This window comes from Microchirus variegatus (genome assembly GCF_963457635.1).
Source record: "Microchirus variegatus genome assembly, chromosome: 1".
NCBI classification, from domain to species: domain Eukaryota; kingdom Metazoa; phylum Chordata; class Actinopteri; order Pleuronectiformes; family Soleidae; genus Microchirus; species Microchirus variegatus.
In genome coordinates this window covers 19,996,347-20,010,267 of record NC_139802.1, presented here as the reverse complement: position 1 = coordinate 20,010,267, position 13,921 = coordinate 19,996,347, and positions in this window count along the sequence as shown.

The window sequence follows — 13,921 nt, the reverse complement described above, 5'->3', positions numbered from 1 at the left end:
GTATGTACATACAAGTAGCTATAGCTGGCTTCTCTCGTAGGTGTACAAGCTTGAAACCTACCTCTTTAACCTGGCATTTAACTGAGGGAGTCACATTCGTTGTTTTGTATTTTAATCCTGCTTTGTATGAAATGTGCTACATTAATAGGATCTGATTGATTAAGTCATTTGATGAGGTTTCTTTCGTGTGTCATAGTGACACTGAACTTGACTGCCTTTGAACTGGGCTAGCTTGAAGTATTCTACAAGTTATTCAGTCACAATCTGCTGCACACAGCAAGGTGAGCAAAGGTAAAAAGGAGGCATTCCTGAAACATTACAGATGCCCAAAAAACAAGAAAACGAGCAAATACATTTGACAGGAAGTCAGAAGAAACTCAGTCATGGACCCATCTGAATTAATCCTGATATCTTACGTGTTTTTCCCTCTGATCTCCCCTCCAAAATTGTGCAAGCCAGCTATCTGCACCCTGATCCACAAACATCTGAAGGACATTGCTTCTCATGGACTGAAGAGGAATCTGCCCACGCTGGTCACGATATGTGAACACATTGTCTCCAGGTATGTTCAGCACATCATGGAGCACATAAAGCCCATCCTTGAGGAATGGCGCCTCAAACTGCCACGAATACTCTCACTTGTCGATGGTAACCAGTGTTTCTTTGGTGTAGATGAGACCTATGTGTGTTATAACATGAACGCCATTCCGTCATTCTTCGCTCGCTTTTTGGGAACCTCTCCTCTGATTCCATGTTGTAGCTTAATGGAATACGAGTTGTTGGTTACCAAAGAGGTGACGACAAGAGTGAACAACTGCATAGCCAAGGAGATGATGTCAAACACCAAGCATTTGCGATTCAAGCCTTACGACTGTAACTGCATTGCTTACGAAACCCTGCGTGAAATGACGGGTCACTTTTGTAAAGCCATGCGCTGCCTGCTGCTGCGAGCGTGCCACTGCACACGAGCACAGCAAAAGCGAGCGGAGGAGAGCAGCACCGGTGCCCTCCGCAAAGCAAAGAAGACACACATTCGGACCGTAAGCAAGGACAAGAGTATTGTGATCTACTCAACTTCAGAGAAAGCACTAATGGACATCATGTCAGAGGTTGTATATATCCACAACATGCCGGACCACAAAAACAACCCCAAAAATGAAGGTGGCAGGTGTGTGGACTTGCTTATCGGTGATGGTCTACACACTATTTTTGAAAATGATGAGGAACAGGTAGACGACACCGCACACCTCTCCTCCTCTTACGATGAAGATGGAGAAGATGCAGATTTTGGTGCATTTAGTAACGAGTTAATTGCGTCCTTTGGTGGCGAGGATGTCGGACAGGATGCAGGACAGGATGCAGAATACAGTGCGTCCAGTGTGATACCTGCGTCTTCTGGTGTTGAGGATGCAGGTGAAGTTGCATATGAAGGTGAGAACAGTGAGCCGCCAACATCCTCTGGTGTTGAGGATGTAGAATACAGTGAGGTACCTCCATCCTCTGGTGTTGAGGATGTAGGAGAACGTGCCGAGTACAGTGAGCAGCCTGTGTCCTGTGTTACTGAGGAAGGAGAAGATGGAGGCAGAAGTGAGTGCAGTGAGCCGCCTCCATCTAGTGGCACTCAGGATGTAGGAGGAGATACACAACACAGTGAGGTACCTGCATCCTGCAGTGTCGGGCATGAGGGAGAAGATGCAAATCCAAGCGAGTACAGTAAGCCACCTGCATCCTGTTGTGATAGGGACGTAGGAGAACCTACAGAAGCTGTACATGACACCGCACACAGGAAGTTATCTTCTGCTGTTGAGAACATAGCAGATGAGGTGGATGACAATGTAGACAGGCAGATCCTATTTGCTGGAACCACTGACATTAGACCTGGTGGTGATTTGAACAAGCAGTTACTCAGAAATGAGGTCTCATTTTATTCTTCTGACCCACATAGATCCACGTCAGCAAGAGTATCAGGTGATTACATAAAATATTACACACGCCTTGTCAATATAGTGACAAGGATTCTAATGCATACCATTGAGAGGACCCACGTATCAATGCCTCAAACAGATTTCAACAGGATTGTCCACAATGTGTTATATAAGTTGCTCACACAGCTGGAGCTCAGGAACATTTCTGTGAGAGTAAAAAAAGTTGCAAATATCAAGGCCGTGGTCTGTGACCTGTCTAAGACTTTCCACTCCACACAGGCGCTTCTGAAAGAATTAGAGGCGGCTGACGATACATTTATCGAGGCCCTGAGGAGAAAACTGACCGAAAAGAACAAGAGCATATTCGGGTGTTTCCTTTCAGTGGGCAAAGACTTTTACCAAGCTGTAGCCCGCCTCCGTAATGGCACATCGTCCAAACGGACACGAAAGAATGACATCGCAATTACATGCAGCCAAAATCCTCCTGTCAGGGCAGTCAGTAAGTGGCAATACAAAATTTGAAAATGTCATGTTCATGCTAGGGCTGAGTGAAAGGGCCCAAAATTCATATCTCAGTAGCTTTAAGCTGAGTGGTGATATATACCATTTACAGGTTCAGCTGGAGGCACCAGGACTTGCTTGCTTCAAGGAGCTTCTTCAGTTCTGAGTAACTGGTGGAATTTGGCTGCTGTTTGCTGGATACCTGTCTAGAGAGTTGTTACGTGAAACAATGAAAGTCATGCACACCCTGACCCAGTTCCAGGTTGTTAGATTCGCCTGTGTCCATGTGAAAAAGAGGGTTGTTTGGGTCGTCCAATAGACAGACTTCTACTGCGACACCACACAGGTGTGTGTGTGTGTGCGTGTGTGCGTGCGTGCGTGCGTGTGTGTGCGTGTGAAGTATGAGGAGCCACAGCCACAGTTAGCATTAGCAGAGAAAAAGTAAGGCACACTAAAGTGTAAAGTTATGTGCCAATGGAAAGAAAATGCCCAGACTCCTCCAGTCATGCCGAGTGTCCATGTGTTCATCATCTGCCAGCAAAGAAAAGAAAGGGTGTTAGCTCAAAGTAGCTACATCTGGAGCCCTTTGTGAAACAACCTCACCTGTGTTTCCTGAGCCAGGGAGCTAAAGCAGTAAAGCTCAACACCTACGGTAGTTGCTATCAACTCTTCTAAAGACACTGTGAGGAAGGAACAGCTTCGCAGCTTCGTCAAACTGACTCATAACATTTAAAGACACGATGGGTCCTATGTTCAAACGGGGAACATAGAAAAGGTCCGCTTTCCGCGGGGAACATCCAGGCACATTTAACTGCAAAACATAATCACAACAGCCACTATTTATTGTAACTATCGGAATCATCGATTGTCCCGTCACATCTGATGTCTGATGGTCCTATGGTCCCCGGCTCCCTTTAGGTGAAAGCAGGGAACACGACCCTTCTTGATAAGTGATTTATATGTGCTTGACCCTTAAACACACCAAGACACATTTCCAGAAATGTTTTCATTTTATCTATTGTAAACAACGTTAACTAACATACTCGCATGAACACACATCCTCATTGAAACCCATTCAAATAACTGTTTGATGCATCATGACAAAAACCTGGCAGCCCAAGGTTTAAAATGTTTTTAAAAAATTCATTGTTTTCTCTGTATGATGATGAAATATGACATTGCAAAAAAAAAAATGCATATAAACAAATGTTTCTGCTAATCATATATAATCATATATATACCATCCATCCATCCATCCATTTTCTACCTCTTATCCGGGGCCGGGTCGCGGGGGCAGCAGTCTGAGAAGGGACGCCCAGACCTCCCTCTCGCAGGACACTTCCTCCAGCTCTTCCGGGGGGACCCCAAGGTGTTCCCAGGCCAGCCGGGTGACGTAGTCACTCCAGCGTGTCCTGGGTCTTCCTCTGGGTCTCCTCCCGGGGGGACATGCCCAGAACTACTCCCGAGGGAGGCATCCAGGGGGCATCCGATACAGATGCCCGAGCCACCTCAGCTGGCTCCTCTCGATGTGGAGGAGCAGCGGCTCTACTCCGAGCTCCTCCCGGGTGACAGAGCTCCTCACCCTATCTCTAAGGGAGCGCTCCGCCACCCTGCGGAGAAAACTCATTTCAGCCGCTTGTATCCGGGATCTTGTTCTTTCGGTCATAACCCAAAGTTCATGACCATAGGTGAGGGTAGGAACGTAGATTGACCGGTAAATCGAGAGCTTTGCCTTTCGGCTCAGCTCCTTCTTCACCACAACGGACCGATACAACGATCGCATTACTGCGGCCGCTGCACCGATCCGCCTGTCAATCTCACGCTCCATCCTTCCCTCACTCGTGAACAAGACCCCAAGATACTTAAACTCCTCCACCTGAGGCAGGATCTCTCCACTGACCCGGAGGGAGCAACCCACCTTTTTCCGGGGGAGAACTATGGCCTCGGACTTAGAGGTGCTGATTCTCATCCCAGCCGCTTCACACTCGGCTGCAAACCGCCCCAGCGCATTCTGGAGTTCCTGGTTCGTAGGAGCCATCAAGACCACATCATCTGCAAAGAGCAGAGATGGAATCCAGCTGCTCTCGAACCAGACCCCTTCCGGCCCCAAGCTGCACCTAGAAATTCTGTCCATAAAAATAATGAACAGAACCGGTGACAAAGGGCAGCCCTGCCGGAGTCCAACATGCACTGGGAACAAGTCTGACTTACTGCCGGCAATGCGAACCAAGCTCCTGCTCCGGTCGTACAGGGACCGCACGGCCCTTAACAAAGGGCCCCCGACCCCATACTCCCGGAGCACCCCCCACAGAATGCCACGAGGGACACGGTCGAAAGCCTTCTCCAAGTCCACAAAACACATGTGGACTGGTTGAGCAAACTCGCATGAACCCTCGAGCACCCTGTGAAGGGTATAGAGCTGGTCCAGTGTTCCACGGCCAGGACGAAAACCGCATTGTTCCTCTTGAATCCGAGGTTCGACTATCGTCCGAACTCTCCTCTCCAGTACCCTGGAATAGACTTTCCCCGGGAGGCTGAGGAGTGTGATCCCCCGATAGTTTGAACACACCCTCCGATCCCCCTTTTTAAAAAGAGCGACCACCACCCCGGTCTGCCATTCCAGAGGCACTGTCCCCAACCGCCACGCAATGCTGCAGAGACGTGTCAACCAGGACAGCCCTACAGCATCCAGGGACTTAAGGTACTCAGGCCGGATCTCATCCACTCCCGGTGCCTTGCCACTGGGCAGCTTCCTAACTACCTCAGTAGTTAGGAAGCTGGCTTGGGTAATGGATGAGTCGACCCCTGAGTCCTCAGCCTCTGCTTCCTCTAGGGAAGGCGTGTCAGTGGGGTTGAGGAGATCCTTGAAGTATTCCTTCCACCGCCCAACGATGTCCCCAGTCGAGGTCAACAGCTCCGAACCTCCACTGTAAACAGTGTTGGCGGAGTACTGCTTCCCCCTCCTGAGGCGCCGGACAGTTTGCCAGAATCTCTTCGAGGCCGACCGGTAGTCCTCCTCCATGGCCTCCCCGAACTTTTCCCAGACCCGAGTTTTTGCTTCTTTTATGAGCACATTTTGGTGCTGTAGGTGTGTTAAGGTAACTTTTTTGAAGATGCATCCAAAGATTAATTTCACTGTTGCCTCCTGCTATACTGACAAGTGCTGAGTCGTGTGGCGCGTCGTCGGCTTAAGGAGGGAGGGAAGTTGCAAGCTGGACAAGTTTTAAACAGTGTTGGTCAAAAAAGAGATGTGTATTATTAAACTCGGCATGATTCCTTTGTCTTTCTGACCCAATTTTCTCCAGTGTTAACAAAGTTGTAACTTATATCTGACAGAAGCTCATTACTGATGTAATTGTTAGAATAAACACTCATATTTGGATAATAATGATGTCAATAGACATAAATGAATAAAAGTTCTCCTTGGTTTGTTCTCTTTGAACACAATACTGCAAAAGCTGCTCCATGTTCTGAAATCTTTATTCATCACACAACATTTAAGATAGAAAGACAAAGTGTAGAAAGACAAAGTGCTCACTGGCCGGCAGTCACAACAAGGAGTTACATCACCCCCTACATATTTGATTTGACTTATTTAGCACAATAAAATACACAAAGATGTTTTCCCCCCACCAAGAATACAAATAATTCATTGCATTCAGTCCATGATAATAATCACACTGTAGTTATGTGTTTTTTGGTCTGTTCCTTTGTTTCAATCTGTTTTATTCTTATGATTGTTTAAGTTATGACAAGTTAAAAGGAAAAAGCAATGCTTTGATCACAAAAGGGTGAAAACGTCTTGAATAAAAATGACGTGACCTGTTCATTTGTTCTCGGCAGTCTTATCTTACATATTTATGTCAGTTCATATCATCGCGAGATGATACATTTTGACTGTGACTGTACTCATTTCTGACAACAGCTGTTGGTGAGTATCAGAGCATCAAACCTCCATTTGACATACAGGGAAGTGCCAACATGCTGGAGGGTGTGAGGACGACAGGGGCACGTGTGTGTGTGTGTGGATTCTTTCCATTTCCTTTAATGATAATGCAGAGGACTGGACCTTTTCAAAATAGCAAAAAATAAACCAAAAAATGTCATGTCTGATTACAGCCAAAGACTGCTGGACACAATGATGCCAGTGTGCAGCATGAAGAGGCATCTTTTGGGTCTGCTGTTCATGAGTGTTGTTTTGGTGATTTTCTACACCTACATCTTGGTAATGGAGAGGAAGAGGAACCTTGATTGGTGGCTGCAACCTTCAGACATCAAACAGTGACTCCCTCCCGATGTGTCCCCAGGTCCATATTTTGTGGAATATCCCTCCCAGTATCACTTCATCATGAATGAGCCACAGACATGTGCAGAGCAGAAACCTTTCGTGGTTCTGATGGTCCCTGTGGCTCCACAAGACAGGGCCGATCGTGACATCATCCGCAAAACATGGGGAGATGAAAGTGTGCTACTGGACAAAGTAGTGAAGTTGTTCTTCCTGCTGGGGCTGTGCACAGGAGAGGGAGGCGAGCAGCTCCAAGAGCAGCTGCTGCAGGAGAGCGACGAGCACCGAGACCTGATCCAGAGTGACTTCGTTGACTGCTACAAGAACCTGACCATCAAGACCATGGTGATGATGGAGTGGCTGGACGCCTACTGCTCCGACGCTCCAAAATCAAACTACCTGACCGGATATGTAGAGAGAGCAGCTGTAGTTTGTAGAAATCCAAATTTAAAATGGTTCCTTCCTCATGAGCTTTTCCCATGGTCACATTTCCAACCTTATGCTCAGGGTTGTGGCTACATCCTCACTTTGGACCTCCCGAAAAAGCTGCTGGAGGCAGCCAAACACGTCAAAGCTGTGTACATTGAAGATGGGTATTTGGGCTTGTGCATGGAGCACCTGGGCATCGACCTCACTGACCCACCAGACTGGAACTATTTTCACTACACTCCTGTGCCGTACAATCGCTGCACTTTCTCCAAATTAATAGTCACAACTTTGTCTGTAGCTGATCGTATGGCGATGTGGGCCCACTTTACATTTCTGGGCCCGCCCTGCTGACATTTACAAACTGAACACACATCAGTGAAGACATTGGCTCAAAGCCAAGTTCCACAGGTCAGGAACCTGAACAACAAAGGCCCTCTCCCATCTGTTTATTTAAAACAGTAGTACGTAACTTTTAAATATAAACAGATGTCTGTTAGATTCGATGTGACATGAGTTCATACAACACTGATTCAGTCCATCAGCTCCATAAGACTCTCTCTGTGTTTCTCATAGCCATTTTTAGATCTTGTGTTAATTTCATTTTGTTTTTGTTTTTTTGGGACAGCGATGTCACATATTAGAATCGACTCCATGTATGATTGTTGTTGATATATGACGGTCAAATGTCTGTCACTTAACCAGACCTCTCCTGACTTCTGTCTGCATCAAAGTTTATTATTTTTAATAAAAATCATTATTTCTAATCTTGTCAATGTCTTGACAATATTTTCTATTCATTTTGCAACTCTTTTGATGAATAAAAGTGTGAGTTTTAATGGAAAACAACATCTCTGCAAAACAGTCATATAATAGGCGTATCAATAAAGTGAAAGGAAATATTTCAAAATAAAGATACACACATTTTTACCTTCTTTAGTTTCTGAATGTAACAAAAGAACACAAGAAAATATTGTACATTTAAAGGTCAACAGTTGAATAGTTTAGTACAGCTGTGTAAAACAGCCATGATTTACCTGAAGAGCAAATGTTTTCTCTCAGTTCTGACTGACTGTAAAGAGATTACTGAGTGACTCATCAGTAAAGTTGTATTGTCTCCTCATCATTTTTGCAGCACTGAATATGAATAAATAAAAACAAGTCCAGGTTTTACGTGCTGTCTGTTCAAAAGATTCTCTGTCAACACTAGACATTGTTGTGTGTGAATATCCCAGTGAATCAGGCCATACCACTATCTGCCATTTAAAGCTGCACTGTGTAACTTTTGTTGACTAATAAGATGCACGCCAGCTGAAGTCTACACTATCTTTACAACATGTTTGCTGCTTAATCTCACTGTCAGACAGGGTCCATCCTGTAGTTCAAAAATGTGCTTTATAAATGAAAGTGGATTGGTTTAAAAGTCCATAGAGAAAATCAACATTTTAACCTGTGGGGACACAGAAGCTGCTGGTCCACTGCTGCCTCGTGTGGTAAGTTTGTGTCACTGACGTGAACAAAGGATTTCTAATAGTGAAATCACACAATGACTAAATTGAACTTAGTGATGGAGGCAGTGGAGGGTCAGCCTCTCCTGTGTGCTGTGATTTAAAATCACTGGTTTTCACTGTGGACTTGGTTGTAAGCAAATCATAAATGAGATCAAATTCCCACACAGAGTTTCTGACACCAAACAATGGCACAATAATCTGTTTGGCATTGACAGAGACGATTTGCCAAGTTTTTCATGGGTGGAACCCACATACTCAACTCTGCTGCTGCTGGTCCGACATGTTTTAGATGTTTCTCTGCGCCAACACACCTGATTTAAATAAGTGGGTTGTTGTCAGGCTTTTGCAGAGCTTGATGATGAGCTGACTCTTTGAATCAGGTGTGTTGGAGCAGGGAAACGATGCAGAACAAACGTAGAGTTGTAATGATTAGCGGCGTTGTGGACACTGTCCACTGTTACCGATGCCTGGGAAATACAAATTCCAAGATGTCTGTCTCACCAAAGACAATGACAATGACTGACTTTGACCAAGGTCTCAAGGACAATCACTTGTCCAGATGCAGAGCGTGCTGCAAATCAGTACAAGTGGACACCATGGATGAAGCAGCTCTTACAAGTTGCCCTCCCATCTTAAACTGTGCCAGCACAATCAGTCCCTGAATTTGAGGGAATTGGTCCTGGAAAGTCTGATGTCAACCAATGTATGGAAACCCTGGTTAGCTGAGCTTTCTGCACATTGTGTGGGAGGGATTTTTTTTTTTTTTTTCAAATATGTTTATTGAATTTTTCCAACACAGAATCACACTTTTTCATATTGTGCTATTCTTTTTTTTCCCAAAAATAAAATATGTGAAATAAGATATATACATGTATATATATACAATACATATAGACACATGCACATAAACATATACATACTATTATATAATTTTTTTAAAGGGAATATGTGAGTGTGTACATATAAATATGTTTAAAAAAGGAAAAGGTAATTGTGGTTCTTTGAAAGTATTGTACAGTATCTTTTTCAATTATATGTATATATATATACATATATATATGTATATATATGTATATACATATGTATATATATATATATATATATATATATATATATATATATGTATATATATATATATATATATATATATATATATATATATATATATATATAGTCTTACCATCAAAGACTTTTAATCCTTTTTCTGTTCGGTGTTTATTTACATCTGCATATAAATAAAACATACACTCACGGGCCACTCATTTTCTTTATGTTGTGCTTTGACACCGTATAAATAAAATTAGGGCCCAAATACCGACTGGTGTAAGCACCCTGTTGAAACTGCAGTGCAAAGTATTCTTTTCTTTTCAAGAGAATAATTGCAATATGTGATGACTTGAAAACATGCTTGAAAACTCACCAAACTTCATGTGTGGGTCAATTGACACGTCTTACAGGTCATGTACACGGACATACGTTGCACCCCTCATATTACAAAGGCAGCAGGTAACAACAAACTATTAATTTGAGGAATGTTCACAACTCAAGAACATTCAGAGCGTGGTCCTCTTCTACAGTATGTACCCAGTGCCTGATTTGTGACAGGCCTCGTCATGCAGGGTTTGTAAGGGCATATCTAGTGCTGCTTGCAATCTTTGTTTGAACTTTTAAATATATGGACTCAATCCCAAAAAGTGTTTTTTGCTTTTGTTGTTAACCTTAGAAACATGACTTGCTGGTGAGAGTGAGCTACTTTTCCCATGTGCTCCGTTATCACAGGTTTCATGTGTGATCGCTGTAGGCGATGGGTTCTCATTGCTGGTAGCAGCAGTTTCTTTATTGTCGGAGACATTTAAGCAATTAGTAAATGGTCTTTTCTTCAATAGTCCTGTGAAATACCTGTGAATCCTCTTAAAAAATCGTTTTTTGAGTTTGACTTTTGAACCTGCGGCTCTTCCCTCAACTTCTTTAAATCCATGACCTGCAGAGGCAAATGTTGTTTCATCAGTTTTGTCATCTGAGTTGACTCTCCCTTGTGGACTGTTATCACAGGCCTTATCTAAGTTGACTGTGGGCGATGGTTTCTCATGGCTGGGTCTGGTGACACGGTCAGCTGCAGCAGTAGTACAAATCATACTGGCTGCATCTACGATAGCTGCAGGTGATGGGTTCACATCACTGGGTCTTCTATCACTGCCGGCAGAAGTTCTGTCCGATGCAGCAGTGGGTCCATTATTTACAGTTGTGGGTGATGGTTCCTCATCGTTGGGTCTGTTATCATTGGTGAAAGTAGTTCTGACCACTGCATCAGTGAGTTCACAGCAGGTTGCTACTGGTGACAGTGGGTCCATCATAGGTCCATTCTTATGGCTGGGTCTGTTATTGGCATCTGTCATTTTTGCAGCTGCAGCAGTGAGTCCACCATTTGTATCTAAGAAAGCAGTGGGTGGTGGTTTCTCGTGGCTGGGTCTTTTGTTATTCCCATCAGATATTCTGTCAACCGGAGCAGTGAGTCCACAGTGGATGACAGAGGGTGATGAGTTCCTGTTCCTTGGTCTGTTAACACTGCTGGCAGTAGTTTTGTCAGCTGCAGTAGTGGATCCTCCATTTATAAAAATGGTAATGACTTCACCTGAGATCACTGTGGGTCTCTTGTCACTGTCAGCAGCACCTGCAGTAGTTTTGTCAGTTGTTACAGAGGATCCATCATTTATATAAATGGTGACAGATTCATTGAGGAAAGCTGTGGGTGCTGAGGTTAATGGTTCCTCGTCGCTGGGTGTGTTGGCAACAGGAGCTTTGTCAGCTGCAGCAGTTAGTCCATCTTTTGTAACAGCTTCATCTGTGTCAGCAGCACCTGCAGCAGCAGGTCCTTCGTTTGTACAAATGGTAACGACTTTCTCTAAGATAGCGGTGGACAATTGTTTCCTGTTGTTACAAGCACAAGTTTCCTCTTGACCTGATGAGTCAACGTAGCGATTAGTGAATGGTGCTTTCTTGAACAGCCACGAGACAAATCTGTGAATCTTCCTGAAAAACCAGTTTTTGGCTTTGAATTTTGAACCTGTGGTGTCTTCATTAGCGCCGTCTCCAAAGGAAGCCAAACTTTCAGATATTATTGAAGTCCTGCCCAAAGCATCCTCCAAGCTAGCCAAAAGGAAAGGCCTCGCTGGTCTGTTTTCTCTGCTAGTTGCAGTTCTGGGTGTAGGTGTGCAAGGGCTCGCTTTTGTTTGATTGGGTGAGTCATTAATTAAATCACTCGGAAAGCGTTCCATAGTGATAAAAGGGTGCATCAGAGCTTCGCCGGGACTGATTCTTTTTTTTGGATCTACTTGCAAGATCTGTACCAGGAAGCTTATAAACGCCTGTGTGTCCTCATACACTGCAGCCCGTGAGTGAGTCATTACAATGTCTTTGAGACAAGTAAACTGCCTTAATGACATGCTATTTAATGGCTCATGAGCAGGGACCGTCTCATAGCTGCTAAAAGAGCTCAATGAGTTGTTCCCTGTTGAACAGGTGCACTCTAATTTCAGCTTCCATGTGTCTTTATTTCTGTAAAAATAGTTAAGAGTGTATATTCCAGTATTCAGCAGCCGATCATCAGGCTGACCAAGCCACTGTACCATTTCTTCCATTGTCCCCAGTCTGCATTTTCCCGAAAATAAGTTTGCGTTGATGTACAAGCTGACCATGACGCAGCCAAGAGCCCACATGTCTACAGCCTCATTCAGATGAAGGCCCAGGTAGATCTCAGGGGCCCTGTGCTCTGGGATATACAAGATGTCACCAAGACACAGACCTCTGACATCACAAGCCAAACCAAAATCGATCAGCTTCACCTTAAAGGGATGTAGCTCATGATTGACTAACATTACATTGTCTAACTTGATGTCTGTGTGTATCATTCCTATGCCTCTGAGAGTGTTCAGAGCTACCAACATCTGTTGCGTCATCATTTGAATCTCAGACAGTTTAAACGGCTTTTTAAGTCTCTCAAATAAATCCATGACAGACATGTCTAGTTTTTCAAATTCCAAAATAATGTGTCCACTGAGCTTAAAATGATGTTTAAAACGGACCAAATTCACCGCGTCTGGGTCAAATTCCCGCAGTCGTTGAAGGTTGTGTACCTCGTTTTGACCTAATTTAGCTTGATGTTTTGGTATAACCTTTGCGGCCACCACCTCATTGGTGTCCGATCTAATGCACTCGTACACGTATCCAAAAGCTCCAACCCCCAGGAGCCCCTTCACTGAATAACTGCTTGATTCCAAAAGTGGTATATAATCATCTTTCTTACTGATCGATAATGTACTCATTTTCAACTGTTGACACTTACTAACAATCTGATCCCGATGTCACAATAAAATGTATGAGAAATTTCAAGATTTTTAAATTGTCTTTCTTCCTCTTTGCTGTTTTGCAGCAATTTGCATCTGTTTTGTTGCATGTCTACCTTCTTCTGGATTTGTCTTCTTTCTGGGATCTTTCTCTTGAGTCAGTAATGATGATAAACCACAATTGGTTAATTGGTAGAGGTGTTTGCCGTTGGATCCCTAATATGGCATTACTGCCTCTATTTGGGTTCCTCAGAGGAACTTCCTCTTCCTTCTGAAATCCTAACCATTTTTTTTGCCTCAGGTATGATGTCACCCTCAGCTTTCCTTTGATGGTTTTCATTCAGTGGCCATGATTTAACGCATGTTATATCAGAATCTAGTGTTGTGCCCAAGTTGTGTGTCGAATAATCCAGGAAGATTTTTGTGAAGTACCTTTGCGTTTTATGACTGGCTGCAGCTATCGTGTACATCATTGTTCCTTATATGCATTGTCCATCTTTGTATTGCCGCAGACTCTCTCACTGGTTGACTTTTATCTATAAATCCATTCTTGGGGCAGAAGGATGTATAGAAACCTCAGCGTCAAAACTGAACTGGCCAAAAAGTATTTTAAATTTTCTGCCCAGTCTACCTGGAACAATGTGCAGAAGGACTTGAAATTGACGCATCTCATAGCTCTGGGGGAATTAATGTCAATTATAAAATCCAGAGAAATTAGTTCAATTGGATCTTGTGATTGCACTGTGTGATCGTGAAATTCCACTCTTGTTTTCCTCTAGTGTGTGATCATATTTACTAGACTGTGTTGCACTTGGAAGAGGTTTTAAATCTCAATGAGTTTTTACCTGGTTAAAAATAAAATAAAAACTAGAAAAGCACTCTGAGAGTGCAGACCTCCACCAAGGCAGCTCAGTGCCTACAAAATACACC